Source organism: Dermochelys coriacea, chromosome 14 (genome assembly GCF_009764565.3).
Source record: "Dermochelys coriacea isolate rDerCor1 chromosome 14, rDerCor1.pri.v4, whole genome shotgun sequence".
NCBI classification, from domain to species: domain Eukaryota; kingdom Metazoa; phylum Chordata; order Testudines; family Dermochelyidae; genus Dermochelys; species Dermochelys coriacea.
In genome coordinates this window covers 9,945,371-9,964,228 of record NC_050081.1, presented here as the reverse complement: position 1 = coordinate 9,964,228, position 18,858 = coordinate 9,945,371, and the positions used below count along the sequence as shown (strand labels likewise).

The 18,858-nt window shown below is 45.6% G+C and overlaps 1 long non-coding RNA gene and 1 other non-coding gene across 2 annotated transcripts in view; both read left to right on the top strand.

Moving 5' to 3' along the window:
- Positions 1-835: 835 nt before the first annotated feature.
- On the top strand, positions 836-907 carry TRNAT-CGU. Its single transcript has one exon. It is a non-coding gene; the product is annotated as a tRNA-Thr (tRNA).
- Positions 908-1,343: 436 nt separating this feature from the next.
- LOC122456703 overlaps positions 1,344-18,858 on the top strand; it is a 41,433-nt gene continuing 23,918 nt past the window's right edge. Inside the window, exons 1-2 of the long non-coding RNA XR_006275708.1 lie at positions 1,344-1,431; positions 15,637-15,701. This is a non-coding gene — a long non-coding RNA (uncharacterized LOC122456703). The remainder of the gene's footprint in view (positions 1,432-15,636; positions 15,702-18,858) is intronic.

The following is an 18,858-nucleotide window of genomic DNA, read 5'->3' as shown; positions in this document are numbered from 1 at the left end:
GTTGCAAACGGGAGATAGGGAAAGGTGGGTTCGCCCTCTACACACATGCTCACAGGGAAGGATTTCATTTCCCTTGAAAGTCTGTTCACGGTCGCTTTGCAACGTTTTTCAGAGTCTGGGAGAGGCAAATTGAAGCACAGCAGGGAGAGTTGGTTTGCTGAATTCCAAGGTGCATTGAGGCCTGGACTGCTCCTCGCAGCTTTGTAGCTACTAGTGATGTTGGGGGTCCATTGGAAGGATTTTGAGGTGCATGGGATGCAGTCGCGGGAGGACCCGCGCAGTTTGCACGCGGGAGACCTGAACGTTCGTCTGTGGCTGCTTTCCAGCTGCTGGCTTTTGCTATAGTTATATTGGGGGGAAGGTGTAGGGGAGACGGGGCGGGGGACGCGGTGTAATGCGACCCTCCCTCACACACTGCACACATGAGTCCTGGAATATCTTCCTTGCCTGCCCTGGAGCTGCTGGCGCTTAGGGGAACTGCATGGAAAGAGCGGAGGGGTGCAGCATTGCATTACAACCCACCCCGCCCCTCCCCTCCCCTCCGGCAGGCTGTTTTACATGCATCAGGCCGGAAAGTTTATCCGTGGCTGCTTTGGAGCTGCGGGGGGTTGGCAGCTGGCGGGAGGGGGAGGGTGCGCTGTGCCCCGCGCGGGCAGCGGCGGTTAGACCGTTGGGCCAAGGGGATGGAACGCAGCCAGGGCACATAGAGCGTTGGGCCACGCGGATGGAACGCGGCCCGGGCAAACAGAACGTGGGCCCGGGCGGGTGGAACGCAGGCCCGGGATCGTTGGCGGCTGCCTTCCACTGGCTGCTTTCGCCTGCTGCTAGCCCGTCAGGCGCGGTGGCCAAGTGGTAAGGCGTCGGTCTCGTAAACCGAAGATCGCGGGTTCGAACCCCGTCCGTGCCTGAAAGGAAAACGTAATGCCCGGACTGCTTGGGAGGAAGGGGAGCCTGGCTCCGCCTCGTGCAGCCTCTTTTTATTTTTCAGCCTCTGCTCCGTTTATTGAGAGACACAAAGGGGGGCCCGGGCTGCGGCGCCGAGGGGACCGTGTAACCTCCCCCTGCTCCTCCCCGGGGAGGTGCTACTGCATGCAGCGGGCTCTTCTGGCGCCGCCGCACAACGGAGCGTGCACCGGTCCGCACGCGGGCCCTCCAGCCTGCGGGCCCTGGCCTCGGCTACCGAGACTGTACCGGGAGGACTGCAGGCGGGCAGCGTCTTTTCCGGCATTGCATTGCATTGCATTGCATTACAAAGGGGGGGGGGGAGAATTGCAGCGGAAGAGCCCGTTTTCCAGCGTTGCAAAGGGGGAGGGATTCGGGGGGGAGGGACGACCGTTTTCATGCATTGCTCGCGTGTGGTGTGCTTGAGAGAGTCCGCGAGAAAGAAAAGGGGACTGGCCGCTGGGGAGCCGGTTTTCCTGCATTGCACAGGTCTGTGTGTGACGGGGGTGGAAGGACAGTTGTCTTTGCACTGGGAAAGCAGCTGGGCTCCTTGATTTGTCATGCATTGTGCCGGGTTACAGCTGGGCAGACCCAGTTCCATTGCATTGGGAAATTGCAGACGGCCAGTTTTCTGCTTTGCTTTGGGGGTAGGGTTGCCAGTTTTGGTGGGATGTATTCCTGGAGGTTTCAGCGGATGACGTACTCTTTTAATTAAAAATTAATAATTAATTTCTGGAGAGTCCAGGACAATCCTGGAGGGTTGGCAACCCTAGTTTGGGGGAAGCGGGTTGGTGTTGAAACTGGAGAACCTATTGGCCTGGTCTCGGTCAGGATATTGATTAAGCCCTTAGAACACTTGTCTACTAAACAAATAATAGCTGTATGTATTTAAAACAGCTTCCTGTGCCCAGCCCAGTCTTGTTAGTTCATAATCTTTCTAATTGACCAAAAACATAGTTACATGCATGTGGTAGGATTGCCAGGTGTCCAGTGTTTAACTGGAACACCCAGTTGAAAAGGGATCCTGGCAGGTCCAGTCATCACTGCTGACCGAGCCGTTAAAAGTCCAGTTGGCACGAGGCTGGCAGCCTCTCTACCTGGCTCCACGTGGCTCCCCAGAAGCGATGACATGTCCCTGCGGCCTCTCGGCAGACGGATGGCCAGGGGGGCTCCGCGCACTGCCCCCACCCCAAGTGCCGGCTCTGCAGCTCCCATTGGCCGTGGAGCTGTTGGTGGATGCAGCACGCAGAGCCGCCTGGCCACGCCTCCGCCTGGAAGCTGAGGGACAAGCTGGCTGCTTCTGGAAGCCGCCTGAGGTAAGCGCTGCCCGCACCTCCTCCCCCACCCCAATCCCGTGCCCCAGTCTGGAACCCCCTCCCGCATCCTTGGCCCCAGTCCAGAGCCCCCTCCTGCACACCAAACCCCACATCCCCGGCCCCACCCCAGAGCCTGCATCCCCAGCCAGAGCCCTCATCCCATCCTGCACCCTGCTGCCCTCCCCGACCTGCCTGCTCCAGCCCTGAACCACACCCAAATTCCCTCCTGGAGCCTGCACCCCCTCCTATACCCCAAACCCCATATCCCCAGCTCCACCTCAGAGCCTGCACCCCCAGCCAGAGCCCTCACCTTCTCCTGCACCCCAACCTCCTGCCTGAGCCCCCTCCTGCACCCAAATTCCCTCCTGGAGCTTGCCCCCCCAGCACTCCAAACCCTTTGGCTCCAGCCTAGAGCCCCCTACTGCACCCCAAACCCCTCATGCCCGGTCCCACCCCAGAGCCCACACTCCCAGCCGGAGCCCTCACCTCCCCCCTCACCCCAGCCTAGAGCCCCCTCCTGCACCCTGAACCCCTTGTTTCTGGCCCCACCCTGGAGCCCACACCCCCAGCTGGAGTTCTCACTCCCTCACACCCCAACCCCCTGCTCCAGCCCTTTGAAAATGAGCAATTGGGTGAGGGTGGGGGGAAAGCAAATGACAGAGGGAGTGGGGGAAGGAGTGAGCGGGGGCAGGGCCTCGGGGAAGTGGTGGGGCAGGAGGTGGGGCAAGCGTGTTTAGTTTTGTGCGATTAGAAAGTTGGCAACCCTAGCATGCAGTTATTTAACACGGGGCATGTATAGACAGTCTGGGATTTTCACTGTAGCTTCGGGGAGTTAGGTGTCCAATTCTCAGGCTCCGTTGCTCTCAGCCCAAATTACCACTGAAGATGCAGCAGGAAAACAGTGACTCCTTTCTATTAAAGTGGGCGATCCCTTTGTGCCATCCAGGCCTGAGTGAGTTGCAGCTGGAGAGCCCCACATCACGCCCTTAACCGAGGACACCAATCCAGGATGAATAAAGAGATAAGAGACACTGATAGCACACTCCATATGGCTAATGAACAACTGTGACCCAAAAGCACCTCCCATGTCTTTATGTTAATAACATAAGCTGTAAAAGAACCTATGTAGAATAGAATAGAGCTGGTAGCTCACTCACTGGTGATTTTTCCACAGGATCTATGTGAGTGTGTTTGTCCTAATGTATGCTAGAGATCGGTCTGAATTAAAACTCTGGATCTAAGACACCCCCAATGCTGGAAGTTCAGTTCCTCATCCAAACTAAAGCTCAGGCCCCTCCCTGACACACAGCAATATGTTGTGATGGGCAGAATAGGGAAAGGAAACCTTGACACCACTTATTGCCATGATTTTTGTCTTACTATTTGAGAAGAGGACAGAGGCAGTGTGGTTTTGCTTAATAATTGTGAGTGTAAATATTTCAATAAAAGGAACATTTGGTGCTGCATGAAGGGTGGAGGATTGCTTGGTAAACATGAAGAGCTGAATTCCGCTTGCTTTTACCCATGTGTAAGGGCTTTGGTTTGTTGCAGCGCATAACACCTGTAAATGGTATTGGGAGGCCAACTTGTGGTGTAAATTTGGGGAAGCATAGAGTTCGCTGAGTTGCCCCTGCTTACACCAGTGCTGAATGTGGCCCCTGGACTCTTTGCATCTACATTTATGCAAGGGGAGTTATACCAGATCTGTGTAATGTACATATCTGCGACTCAGAATTCTGAAGTAGGGGGTCTGAGATGGATGAAGTTGAGAGTCACTGCTTTAAGGCATTGTTGCCCAGTGGTTAGAGTAGAGCAGTGTAGTTCAGTCCTCAAAAGTATTTAGGCTCCTAACTTCCATTTAAATCCACGGAAATTATGCAGCCTAAATACCTTTGTGGATCTGGGCCTGGGAGTCTCTGGTCCTGATTCTGCCACTGCCTTACTTGATTGCAAAGTCACAAATGGTTAGATATTTCAGAAGACTGAAGACCTGAGCCACCTCTTTTAAAGAGAAGGCCACTTATTCTGGTGCCTTGGTGAAAGCTGAGCTCTTGGAAAATCTGTCCCTAATTGTTTTGTGCTTCACATTTACTCGCAGGTTAAATGGATATGATGCCGTTTATCTACCCCACATATATGTGGGAAGAGTTCATGTGTTTAAAAAGCACTTTAGAATCTTAGGATAAAAGGTATTACGGAAGGACACCATATTATCAAACCAGAGAGTGTCATTTAGATCGCACTGTAAAAGGCAAAGGATGCAATTCCTGTATATTGGAGTACTTGTGGCACCTTAGAGACTAACAAATTTATTTGAGCATAAGCTTTCGTGAGCTACAGCTCACTTCATCGGCTGCATCGGATGCTGTAGCTCATGAAAGCTTATGCTCAAATAAATTTGTTAGTCTCTAAGATGACACAAGTACTCCTTTTCTTTTTGCGAATACAGACTAACATGGCTGCTACTCTGAAACTGTATATTGGATTAGTCAGCTCTTGCACAAAAGTGTGACGTGACCATAAAACTGAGAGCCAGGCATTTTCAGTACTAATTCCATCTCTGAGGCTGACTTTCTCTGTGGCCTTAACAAGCCAATTACTTGCTGCTTAATTTCACTAGCTGTAAAATGGGGATAATACATTCTAACTCACAGCTGCATAGGCAGGGAAAATATAATGGAATGTTTGCCCAGCATCTGGAAGATGAAAACACTCAGCACATACGCAGGGTTTATGATTATTGCATTAATTTGGTCCAGCTTCATCAGTGTTTGTTCAGATTCAGCTGGCCAGAGCCTGCCTGGCATTTACTGTTTTCTTTGTAGCTCGCCTGTAGGGTGAAAATCTTGGGCTCTGATCCGGCAAACAGACCCATACAGATGGACGCTTGGGCTGTATTCAATGCATTTCTAATATGGGAAGGGTAGAGAGAAATGCAGTCCTGCACCTGGGACTAGATACAATTTAAAACCTACAAATTTGGCTAAGAGATTAGAGAAACATACGTTTCTTCCAAGGATTATGTCACAAGGGCTTCCCTGTTAATGGAGGAGGGATGCTATATTTCTTGAGGGTATGTATTGGAAACTACACCAACTGGAGTCAGGTTTCAGAGTAGCAGCCGTGTTAGTCTGCAAGTTTTTAGCCCCTGTAGAACAAATGATTACTAATAATATTTGTGCTTATCTAGCAGCTAGCACAGTGAGGCTCTGACCTGATTAGTCTCTAAGCTCTACTACAATATGATGCAAATACACAATGCTCTTTGTACCACCTCCCCTGCTCTGATTAACCCCAGGCCAGTCCTCCAGGGTTCTTATCCCAGTCCTATCCCTACAGAACCGAAGTACGTTCCTGGCACCACCCTTTACACAGAGCTCTCTTGCCCCTTTCTTCTATGAAACCTGAACCAAAGCAATTGTGAGCTTCTTAGTGCAGGGACCATTGTGTAGTTATGTGTTTGTACAGCACCTCGCACAGTGGAGTGCTGATCCATGAGGGGGCCCTTTGACACTATTACCATACAAATAATAAACAATACCATTGCTTAGTAAGTCAGAAATCCTAAGCAGGTTTGGTGAAAGACAAACAAATGAGCAGCTGCACTGAATTATGATGCAAGAGACTTTTAAAAATGCCTGTTAAGGGCCTAATTCTGCCATCCTTAGTGCTTATGTATTCACCCATACTGAACACAGTGGGACTGTGCCTGGAAAAGTGCCACTCAGCATGAGTAAGGGGGGGCAGGATCCGGCCCTACGTGTTACACTGTTTTATTCTCCAAGAAAGCCACTCAGAAATGATTGATGGTGAATCTGATTTTTCTCCCCCACTGGGCAGTTAAGACAGACTGTGGAGAGCCTTTGTCCCTGGCATTTGCTACTGTTGGGACTGTCAGGGTATAAACAGGGTAGATGTGTTCATTATGCATTCTGCTGACCTTTGAACAGACAGACTCTGCAAAAGGAAATGCTTGTACTCTTCATAGCATTGGAGCTGCGCCAGGCCTGAGCCCTGGTACCGCACCTCTCGTGTTGGGAGATCAGATGCAATGAAAGAGCCCTGCTGTGTTGCATGTTACTATCAGATGGAATGAAAGTGCCCACCTCCCCGCTAGCTCCGGCATGTGATTTCCAGACCCACTCTATAGGGCAGCACGGTGTTCGTGGGGGTCGAATGTGGGAAGCTTCCTTATCAGCCGCTGTTGCAAACCTAAGGATAGGTGAACAACATGCCTGGTAATACTGGGAGTTTACAGCATGGTAGAATGGACACAAACGTGGTCTGTGTGGTGACTAGGGAGAGCGAGGAAGACTGAAAACCAGCCCTCCCAGTGTCATGCGCTGGGCAAAATGAAACCTCGAGCAAATTCTGAACAAAATCATTTTAATCCTATCAATGGATTAATCCCTGGGGGGCTCTGCTTTAAACATTGTGTAGGCAGGTTTCTGCAGCTGAGCACTCAGACTGAAAATCTGTTGCACCGGAAAGGATTTGATTGACACTATGCTCAAGCTTGTTATTGGGAATGAAGTGTTGTCTAATGGTTAACACAGGGGTTTTGGAATCAGGACTCTTGAAGTGAGATTCTGTGCTGGGCCTCCAAGGAGATGTATCACTGAGAGCCCCACCTGGGGGAAGGTGGAGGCAAAGATGAGTTTAAGATATTTGAACATACCCTTCCATCTGGAGTAGCAGGTGCTCAGCGCCTGGGAATCTGGCCCATACAACGTCACCATTATCCATCTGGGATACTGTGTCACCATTATCCATAGTGAATCTATTAGCAGAATTGTATAAACACGTGTATCCAAAATTATAGAGGTCTAGAGTAACAACAAGAGTTAAAAATCGTGGCCAGGTCCTCAACTGACATAAATTAATATCGTCCCATTTAAGTCAAGTGAGTTACATTGATTTACACCACTTGAGGGCCTGGCTCCACATTTAAAGAAAAAAGTAGTTTCTTTTACTAATAATATTTCAGATAAACATAGCTGAAGGACTTCCTTTTCATGATGGGTGCTGCTTCCTTACATTATACTCTATTATACTCCCTTTGGAGAATGATGCTACATAGATCACTTTCACTTTTGTTTGTAGTCAGTTTCATTTTCTGATTCTGGTGCACTAGCACCTTGTTTTGTGTTTGAATTCACAGCACTGCGGGGATATGTTCACATGCCCTTCTGTCTTCCCCCAATCTCACCTCTCCCACCATCTTTCGCCCTACCCCAAAAATTCATTGAATTGAAAAAAAAATGAAATTTCCATCTGTTAGATTTTAAAGTCTGAATTTTGTTTAGCAAACTAAATCTGAGGAATTAACTAATTTTTAATATCCCTTTAAATAATCAAGAGACTCATGCTTTGATCCTATCAGCTGGAAGGCTAGGGGTGCAAGATTTTCAAAAGTGATGATTTTGGGTGCTTCCTTTTTTGAGTGCCCAACCTGAGTTGCCTGAAAGGGACCTGACGTTCAGAAAGTGCTGAGCACCCTCCAAAAATATGGTCCCTTTATGGTGTCTTGGTTGAGCACCCAAAAATGGAGACACTCATAATCACTGGTCTCTTGAAATCTTGGCCATTTGTTAGTACAATGTTTCTCATCCCACACAGATTGGCGGCTTTTATTCAGAGTCAAAAATTTTCACAACCCCTTTACATTTGTTATAAAAGTAAGCGTAAAAAATGTATTGATGATTAAAAAAACACGTTTGTGTAACTAATTTGTGTAAGTGTCAGGTTTCAGAGTAGCAGCTGTGTTAGTCTGTATCCACAAAAAGAAAAGGAGGAGTTGTGGCACCTTAGAGACTAACAAATTTATTTGAGCATAAGCTTTCGTGAGCTACAGCTCACTTCATCGGATGCATTCAGTGTAAATGTGTTTCAAGAGGGTGGCAGAAAATACTTGACCTTGAAGGGCAAAGGTGTGCAGAGATTTGGGAAGCGAGGTTTCTTTTGCTTAGATTGTAAAAAAAATTCTCAGCGTCGCCATTACCTCTTTCATGACCCCGCCCCCCGGGGTTGCGACCCACCAGTTGAGAAGCACTGTGTTAGCATGGGAGTAGCTATGCCAGTCTGATTATGTAATATTCATGTGGAGTGACTCTACCAGAACCTATGTTAAGCTTTTGTGCCTGGTTAGTGAACATGATGTTTCCAAAAGCCTGATCAGAACTGCTGGTGCAGTTAATAAAAACTCTTTTTCCAGCCATTTTGTCTCCTGCCTACTCCCTGCACCGGTACTTAATTTGTCATGAAAGAGGTGTCAGGGCTTAAGCAATGTTTTTACTTTCATAACTGACCTGGCAAACCCAGAGGTGCCAGGGCTATAAACTGCCAAGCCTAGAGGTGCCGGAGCTCAACGCTGGCAAGCCCTGGCACAAAATTATGCACTGCCCTGCACATAACACCAGCTGTCTTTGTTAGAGAAAATCTTGAACTCATTAATTGAAGAAAAATGTAAATGCATAGGTCTGATCCTGCAAACACTTATGGATGCCAGTACTCCTGGCTTGCGCAGTCCTGCAGGAGCCAATAGGACTGCTCATATGAGTAAGAGCTAATGTGGGAGAAGGGGAGGGACTAAGGAGCATGGGGCTTCTGGGTCCAAACCTACCTTTATAAACAATAAATGGAAGGTCTTGGCTGACGTGACGTGCAGGTAGCACAGTATAAAAAAATTGTGATAATATTTCATGTAGCTTAAGCAATTCCATGAATGATTTATTCTATAAAGTAGAGAGGCTGGTTTATGAGAAAACCAGACCACTGCTGCAGCTCCCCATCCCCTAAAAAGCAGCTGTCCTAAATGAAGCTAGGGAACAGTATTTGCAGTGTTGTTGGAATCATAAATATACAGCCCAGCAAACTAACACAAGAATAAGTAAATGCCAAACTGTGAAGTCATCACATGGTTGCAACAATGTGATTCTCATTTCTTATGATTTAGAATTTAATAGACCAACTGAAGTTTGACCAAGAGGCATTTCTTGTGTCAAAATGAAAAATTACAGATCAAGAGGGTGACTTTGCAGACAAACATATCGATCTACAGCCTGGGTGACACAGACTTCCTGGAAGAGAGCCCAGAACTAAGCATGTCTGTGTTTTAAAGTCAAATGGTTGTAGCCTTTTACCACTGATGAATAAAAAATGTTTTTGTCTGCATGCTGAAGGCCTGGGCAGAAACAAAAATGACATGATTTGTTCTGCTGGAGGCACAAATATGTGTTTGGGAATAATATTCCTTAGAAGTTGGGGGTTTATTTCAAAAAAAAAATGTTTAAAGCTGATTGAAGAAGTCAGAATTCAGGTTAAAGACTTTTTGCCAAAAAAAAATATTCTGGGGGAAAATAGCTGCTTTTTCATTGAATGAATCTAAGAGACAGCCTTAGGAGAAACCCCCGGTGCTGCAGGAAGTAATGATGATAATTCAGCTCTTGGGGGACAATCTTTTTGTCTAGGGTGTATGAAGTACTTAGCAGAATGAGGCCCCAGTTCTTACTGGATTATCATTTTAATAGACATTAATAGATGGCACTCTTGCCTCTCAGTCAGCACTGAGCCAGTGGCCCAGCATTCTGTTAGGCACAGTGTGATGCTGAAGGCAGTTTTAGATAAGATGCAAAAATGAGGTCCCAATCACGTCTGTGAGGGAGGCACTGTGGCCTAACGGATAGAGCACTTCCTGGGGACTCAGGAGACCTGTGTTATGTTCCTGGCCCTGCCACTGCCGTGATGGATGACCTTGGGCAAGTCACTTCACCTTCCCATGTCTCAATTTCCCCTGTAAAATGAGGATGATGATAGTGATCTCCTTTGTAAAGCACTTTGAGAGCTACTAATGAAAAGTGCTAGTTCAGAGGTAGGTATTATCATGATTTTGTGTATTAAGGATCCCATAGTGTTTTTGCCAGCGTGTGGGTGTCTCCTAAACAAATTCCAGTTTCATGGAGTCACAGACTATAGAGACAGAAAAGCACAACTCAGCAATGTCCATACCAATGCAGGATTGTGATTTGGATAATTATGTTTTGCTCACCCAAATTCTCTCTGAAATACCAAAGGAATTCAGTTGGTAACCATCTGTGTAGTGTGGCTGTGTGCTGAGTTCTGGCCCAGAGGTGGCTGCATTTCATTAAATGAGATGATCTCTCCATAGCCAGTCATTTGTAATTTGTTTTGGGATACTTCTGGAGGTAAGGCATGATGTGATTATTAGATGTTGTGTTAATGAAGCACAAACAGAGGTTTGATATGACTGTTCTAATGCAGTATAAAGGTTTCCTATTGTACTAATGCAGTGGTGCACAGTCTGGTCTCTAAATAGAAAGAAGGATTTGGGGGACCTGTGCACAGTAATGCCTGGGGAGAGCCATCCAGCTCAGTGCTAGGCTGGGGCTGGACAATTCCCATCCCTTCTGCTACCTCTTCTCTGCAGTCCTCACCTGAGGTGGTGAATGCTCCTCTCTTCCTTACTCCGAGGCTCTGGACCATCAGCCGGAAATGCAGGTGTGGAACCTTCCAAAGGAGGACTGGGGAGAGCAGTTGGGGGATTCATTTTCTGGCCTTGCAGTCGGGGGGGACAGGGTTTAGGGACAGAGCTGCGGCTGGCAGATCAGAGGAGTGTGTAGGTGATAGACAGAAGGATGCCAGCTCCCTGTAAGAGGAAGGCCTGGTGTGCCGCTGCCACATAGATTGTAGAGCCGGCCCTGAGGACAAGCCAGGAAAACCGAAGAATGTGTTCTCCCTCTCGGCCAATGGCGGTGCAGACAGCTCCTGCAGGAGCTGCGTTGCCCGGAGTAAAGGAGCTATCCCTGCAGGGTAGATCTTATTTCAGCACAAAGTGGGGTTGGCGCCCTGCTCTCTGTACCCCCCCCCCCCGAAGATCTGTTGGCGTCGGTCTACCAAATCCTCAGCCCTCCAGACCCCTCCCACCATTGGGCATGGTTCTAGGATAACCTCTCTGAGGCTCACCTTGCTGAGTTTCCCTTCCTGAGGGTTTTTCTGCAGGAGGGAACTGCTCTGGTTCAGTGACGCAGCTGGAAAGAACGATGAAATGAATAACACTCTGTCTGCTAAGAAGCAGTATTGTTTTCCTGTTACCACAATGGCAACTGCTGGAGAGGCAAAATAAGCCTCCGATTCAGCAAGTAATCTTGCTGGCTTTTGCATCGCACGAGGCCATGGGAGACCCTGGAATTTGACCTCCCCAGCTTTGCATAGGCTTGGACATATTTTTTTTGTGCTGAATGGCAGCAGTTGCTGCGCTGCACTCCAGCGAGATGCCAGTTTAAGTTCCAATTGGTATGAGTGTAACAAAGCTTCAATTATGCCAAATGTTTTAGTTCCCCCTAAGGGGCTACTTATAATCTCATCTCCTCACCAGTACGTCTGACCTCTGCAGCAACAGGCCTGCACATTTTAGGGGCTCCACTCCACTCCGTTACCGAGGGTAGGACTCAATCAGCATTAGAATTACCACAGAGGATGTTACAGCTTCTGACTCCTCTTTGTGGCTATAGAATTAATGGAAAAAACCAGAGGTTCAGGGCCCAGTCCTGTAAACTTTGCACACTGGAGTAATTCTTAATCACAGGAGTAGTCCGGTCAACACCAGCAAGGGAGCACGGATTACTCCAGTGAGTAAGGATTTGCAAGATCAGGACCATAGTTTTTACTTTCATGAGGTGTACATTAGGGTATAACTCCTCAGAAGCCAGTGAAATTGTATGGCTGCAAAGACAATGTAAATGAGATCAGAGTCACGCCTGGGATGACTGACAGCTTCCAAATTATTAGTCCTCATGTCTGAATGGAGAACTATTTCCTTTGCATTCAGGAGAAAACAATACAACTCCCCTGAATCAACATGAAGATTATGAGGACAAAGCCAGGATTCAGAATTCCCCGTGATGCACCACATCAGCCGTATAAAAAGCACATAAACTACAAACTTTCTTGCCTTTCGAGTTTGTATTGATTTCCACCATCTAAAGGATACTGGACCAAATCTATCCCTGTACTAACAGTGATTTCAGTACAGGGACACCAGGAGCGACTTTGGCCCAATAGTACTAATATCTTGGTTGATTTGGGGCAATGGTATTAAATTGCTGCATTGAGTGTGTAGGATATTTCTTTTTAACAGATGGAGAGAAAAGGCTGGGAGGGTCTGAACACACAGTCTGTCTCCTTACTGCCTCTGAAATGTGTGTCATACATCTGCATGAGAAATATGATGGAGTAATATTTCCATTATCATTTAAGTTTAACATTTGCTCATGGCTACACCCAGATTTTTATTATTTTTTCTCACCAGCAATAAAGTTTGATGTGCCTTTGGACCCAATCCTGCAAATTGTTTCTGGTGGGTGAACCCTTCTGTCAGTGCACTGCACCATAGGCTTCAACAGACGCAGGTGTCTGACTGCATGGAATGGCCTGTGGGACTGTGGCCTTATTTGGTACCTAAGGGCTATGGGTCTGATCCAACTCCATTGAAATCACTGGGATTCTCACCACTGATTTCAATGGAAATTGGATCGGGGCCCAAATCTCCATTTTACTGATGAGAAAATTGAGGCAGGATGCACAGGGAATTATTGTCCTGCCAGGTTTAGAACATAGCAGTTTCTGACTCCCAGTGAGATGTTATGAGAATAAATACATGAAAGTTTATGAGGTGCTCAGGTACTATAGTAATAAAGGCCAAATAAGCATTGTACATAGATTGTCCTGTGCGCACCTCTCCCCTCTCAGCACACACTGAAATCTCTTGGAGCCAGTGCAAGATTTCTGCTGTACAAACAGATTCCTACCTGCTACCTTTGAGCCCATTTCTTGTTAGATCCTAGTTGAGCTAAATCCCCTAATTTGTGCCCTTCATCAACCAGGGTTTAACATCATCACACTTCCAGGTTCCCAAAAAGAGAACAATTGCAGCATATTTTGAGATGGAAACTTTAAAAGATTGAGGAAGGATTGCATGGACTGAAGGTCCCCCATGGAGGAAGCAGCAGCGTAAATAACGTTTGTTTAATCGGCAGGGGTTATGGAATGTAGGATTATGGTAGGATAAGGGGATTTCCCCATTGACAGCTGCTCCCACAAACACACCCATTATTTATATATGTAACTTGTTGTTCAGACAGTAAGAATTTAAACTGTCCATGACACCACTGTACCCGTGATTGCTGTTTCCACAGTTGTAACATCTGGTTACATATAGCTGTCTTCCCCAGGAATTGTCTTTAATAGATGCAATTGGAGCAGAGGTTGTTATACTAAGAAGAGGCACAGCTCTATGTTTGAAAAGGAAACCATTATTTCTGAGGTTAATCATTGCTAGTTAATGCTTTGGTTCCCCTTCCCTTCTGGAGTAGTGGGAGTACTCAGTGATTCTGAAAATCAGGCCCAAATCATAGTCTCCAGGGCAGACTTTCGTCTATTCTATAGTGACTTTTAGTAGACTTACTCTGCATTTAGGGCCCATTCCTGCACCATTGAGGTCAATGGGAATAGAATTGAGGCCTTACATGGTGTAATTAAGGTGGGGATCTGGCCCTTTGGAGAAACATCTTTTCATACCACAGAAAGAGAATGGATGTCCTTCGTGAAATGCACCCAGGGCTAGTAACTATGTCTGCATGCTCAGCATTGTTGTCTTAAATTTGCCATAATATACTAGTCTGACAAAAAAGACGTGATTCTGTATCTCTGTTATGGTCTCCTACTTTCATCTAATGACCACCAAGTTCAATCACACTCACGTGAGCACAATATCTTTGCAGCTTGGTCCACTGGTGCCAGAATTTTGTCTCTTTTAGTAACGAATGAATTCAGTTTTACCCACTTATATATATAGGCTGGCATTTGCCAAAGTGGCCCTGGGGAGTAAAACACCCTAAATCCCAACTATCAGCCAGATGAGAAAACCTTGCTTTGTTTCTTTTGGATTATTTCTGCCACCCTAGGACCACACTCTGTGAAGTTCAGCAGAAATCAATGGGTCTACTCACACAGTCAGGTACTACTCAAAAAGAAAAGGAGTACTTGTGGCACCTTAGAGACTAACACATTTATTAGAGCATAAGCTTTCGTGAGCTACAGCTCACTTCATCGGAGGCATCCGATGAAGTGAGCTGTAGCTCACGAAAGCTTATGCTCTAATAAATGTGTTAGTCTCTAAGGTGCCACAAGTACTCCTTTTCTTTTTGCGAATACAGACTAACATGGCTGCTAGTCTGAAACCAGGTACTACTCAGTATAAGTAAGGGTACCAGAATCAAGTCCAAAGATACAAACCCAGATGAGCAACCTGAGAGACAGTGTTGACCAGTAGATAGAGTTCTGTAATGGGACTCAGGAGACTCGGGTTCTATTCTAGTCTCTGCTGGCTAGTTGTGACCAAATCACTTCACCGGTCTGTGCCTCAGTTTCCCCATCTGTAGAATGAGGATAATGGTACTGCCCTCCTTTGTAAAGTGCTTTGAGAGCTAGAGATGAAAGGTGCTTTATTAAAAATTATCTGAAGGGTTGGTACATAGTGTGCCTACAGTCAAAGATACTGGTCCTGATGTCAGTCCTTTTAGACATTAGTGTAACCCGCTCTATTGATTTTGGTGTTATTCCTGATTCACCCAGGGTCTAAGTAAGAGCAGAATGAGTCATTCTGCATGGAAAGGTGAAACATAACAACAGAGCATAGCTCAGTGGTTTGAGCATTGGCCTGGTAAACCCAGGGTTGTGAGTTCAATCTTTGAAGGGGCCATTTAGGGATCTGGGGCAGATATTGGGGATTGGTCCTGCTTTGAGCAGGGGGTTGGACTAGATGATCTCCTGAGGTCCCTTCCACCCCTGATATTCTATGATCATATTCTTCTTCCTAAGAAGAAAGATAGAAAGGAGATACGACGCCAAGGAAAGTTAAAACACTGTTGTCTGGATCCAAACTCAGAGAATTCTCCCATTCAAGCCCATGAGTCACATTCTGACCTCTGGTGTGAATCTGGAGTAATTCAGAATGGTTGACATATCCTCTATGAAATGTAGAGGGAAGTACTAACATCTCTGGAGATACCAAAAAAGGGCTGCCACAGCTGGGTCTTCGATCTTGTAAAAAATTAGGTGTTTTTTTAAAAACTTGACTATTTTCAGTAGTGAGTTAATCCATTGTTCCCTGGTTACTGTTCCGTGCCATTGTGAGTCTAACGTTATTAATATATTAGCCCTTTGGCTGCTAAACTGGTTCTAACAAACTGCTTACATTTATTTTTAGAGTTGTGAAGATGGTGATGTGTTACAACTTGATACAGTTGTGATCACATCGGAACTGAATGCAGAGTTAATCCTTTTCATAACCCCCGTACAGAATGGAGCTGCTGTCCCGCTGTCCCCGTGCACTGGATTCCCTACTCCTTGGAGCACAGCCAGCAGGTATTTGTGTGGAGAAGGCCCACTCTGTGAAGATATGGTAAAGTCCAGAGCTCTGATCTTGTTAGGTGGGGGGTGCCCTCTGCTAGGTGAAGACCTTGGCTTCAGCGTAGCTCATTCTGCTCCCACTGAAGTTTTGCCAGTGCCTTCCATGAGAGCAGGAGCAGGCTATTTGGGAGTTGAGAGTACCTCATGAAGGATCAGGCCCCAGTGCAGGAACTTGTGCTGTGCCAAAATCCTGAAAAAATTTCCAGTCCTGCTCCTATTGAAATTCATAGGAGCTTGACCTCGACTCCATTGGGAGCAAGATCAGGACCTGAATCAACATGCATGGTACTGAAAATAGCAAAGTAAACAGCTGTTTCAGGGATGCTAAGCAATATATGATCATGTTAATTTGGGAGAAGAATCTACCTTCCCTCTTGTGAATATGAGCGGTAGCAAATGTTCTATTCCTGTCTTGTTCTCTCTTCCTGTTTTTACATATTCTTAGCTTTGAGTTTTTAGGGCTTATCACAAGTAAGAAATGCAGCACCCTTTCTGTCTCAGCTGCTGTTAATGGAACTGGCCAAAAGGAGCAAGAAGAATATACTATAGAAAAACCCAGTATGGTAAAATAACGAATGAACAGCATATGCTACCATGTGATCTCTGTAAACACAGTAATGATCTTATCACTTTAAATCAAATGTTACCAGTGTTATTCCTTCATGAAAAGTAATTTCTGTGTCATCACCACATCACTCAGGGAAAGAGCTTTAGTCCCTTGAACAGTGTGTGCAAATCTTCTTTTTACAAGAATTGCATTATTCTGTAGTGATGATGTGATTATCTCTATGTTATCATCACATGTGATCAGCATGTGCACCAGTTTAACATCTACCTTTAATATATGTTATCTCAATACTTTCCATACAGTTTATTCTTTAGTCTTTTAGCCTGTGATCCTTTATTTATTTTGCATACTCCCTGATTCTAAACATTCAGCAACCTTCTAACCAGGAAACATATAACTTTATTCTCCGTAGATGATTATTTGGTTTTCATGTTACTTGGGAGTGGCAGCAGACCAGCAAGAGCATGGGATTAGTAACTGGGAGATCTGGGTTCTTTTCCTCACTCTGCCATTGTTGAGTGACTGTGGTAAATCAATTAACTTCTCTGTGCCTCAGTTTCCCTGTGAATAAAATATTTGCCTCTACAAAGCACTTTGAGGTCCTTGGAGGAAAGATGCTTGAGAAATCCTAAGTGCTGTTTTTATTACATATATTATGGCAAACTGTTTACCTCGCTTTGTGGTTTGGAGATGTTTGGGCAGCTTCCACTCACCACTAAAATTTAACAAATAAATGATCACTCTCTGCATTGCCCTGGGTAGTAGCCTCTATTTAATTTTAAACATATTTCCCAAACTGGCACAAAATGACATTTCACAATAGCTACTTCTCCAGAAGTTCTGTGAAATCTATCTATTTCATCACCATAGTCTCTGATCTCTTCCATGTTCCATTACTACAAGACACATGGACTTTCTAACCAAGAAGACTACAGCATCCAAAGTAACAAGTCACTTATATTCTGACTGGCTAAGTCATTTCTGATGTATATAGATGCACTGCCCTCCTTTCCTTTCACTTCTTCACGTATTTACAGCCTTGTCTGGGGCCCTCATCTCACCCTGTTGAGTATGAGTAACTCCCATTGTAGTCAACAGGATTTATTCATATCTCTATGGGAGAAGGATTGGACCCATGTATTATAAAGACCATTAAAGATGATGACAATCATAGTATCAGATGCAAGAGTGAATTCTAATCAGGCCCAGAGTAATCAGGCCTTAAGTCTTCAAGCTACTGTTTCCCATGAAACCAAAGATACAAACATCCCTTGATATATTTCTCCTAAGGAGATAGTGTGGGAGTAATTGATTCTTCAGCTAAAATGGCACTGGACAGTTGTGTACCCATCTTGTGTATGTCATCTTGCCATGCATAAATGTAAGGCAAGTTACCGTGTGTGTGTGTGTGTGTATTTGTACATGCATGCACACAGAAAAAGTACTCTTCATTTGGAAGATTTTCTTTTTTCTTTCTTTTTGCAGTACAAACATAAGGCCAGATTTTCACAGGTGTTGAGCGCCTACAGCTTCCTTTAAAAACAACAAGGAGTCTGGTGGCACCTTAAAGACTAACAGATTTATTTGAGCATAAGCTTTCGTGGATAAAAACCCCACTTCTTCAGAGGCAGCTCTCTTTGAATTCAAGAGGAGTTTATAGTGCTCAGGATTTCTGTAAAACAGGTCTATTATAACTGGGCATGTGACATATTTTTGAAGTGGGATCTTGGGGCAATTAAATAATTTTCTGTTTACTTAAAATTGTTTTTTTAAATAAAAACTTGGATGTATTTTATATAGGCTTTAAAGCCCCCTGAATGAGTGACTGAGTTGAAAGCACTGATTTGTTTCTCTCTCTCAAGTTTCTTACTGGGGCTTATGCTCTGTCTTATGCTCTGTCTCTAGGCCCATCCAATGCTCTGTCTCTAGGCCCTCTGCACAACCACCATGGTCATTCCCTACACCAATGCAAGCCTGCAGTCACTGAACAAGAAATGTACAGTGAGGTAGCAGTAGATGCAACTAGAGTAGGAGAGGAATGAATCAGCAGTCCCTGGTTTTCAGTGTATGACTGACTGTATTGTCAGACCCAACATCCACTTGTAATTATAACCTCATCATGATTATGAAGCAATATGACTTTATTGCAGAGTCCAGAGATGGAGAAGACCTATTAGGCCATTGGGGATACTCCCCTTTCCTGTATTGCCCTAACCTGAGTGAATAACCCAATAAATAGGAAATGGGAATATACCATGTCTTCCTGAATCTCTCTCACTCACTCACACGTGCACGCGCGTGTGCGCTTCAGGGCGACATGCTGGAGGCCACAACTGAGGTGAGATCTAATCAGTGTTATAGTCCCTGAAAAGCTGAAGTACTGTGAGAATATGAAATTTCACATTATCTTAGCCCCATAAATAGCTGATATTAGCATAAGCTAGATAAAAACCCCTACACAAATATTAATACAGCTACCTAAGAAAGTGCACAGGACTAACAGATATGCAGATTAAAATAGAGAGAGAGAGAGAAAGACAGAAA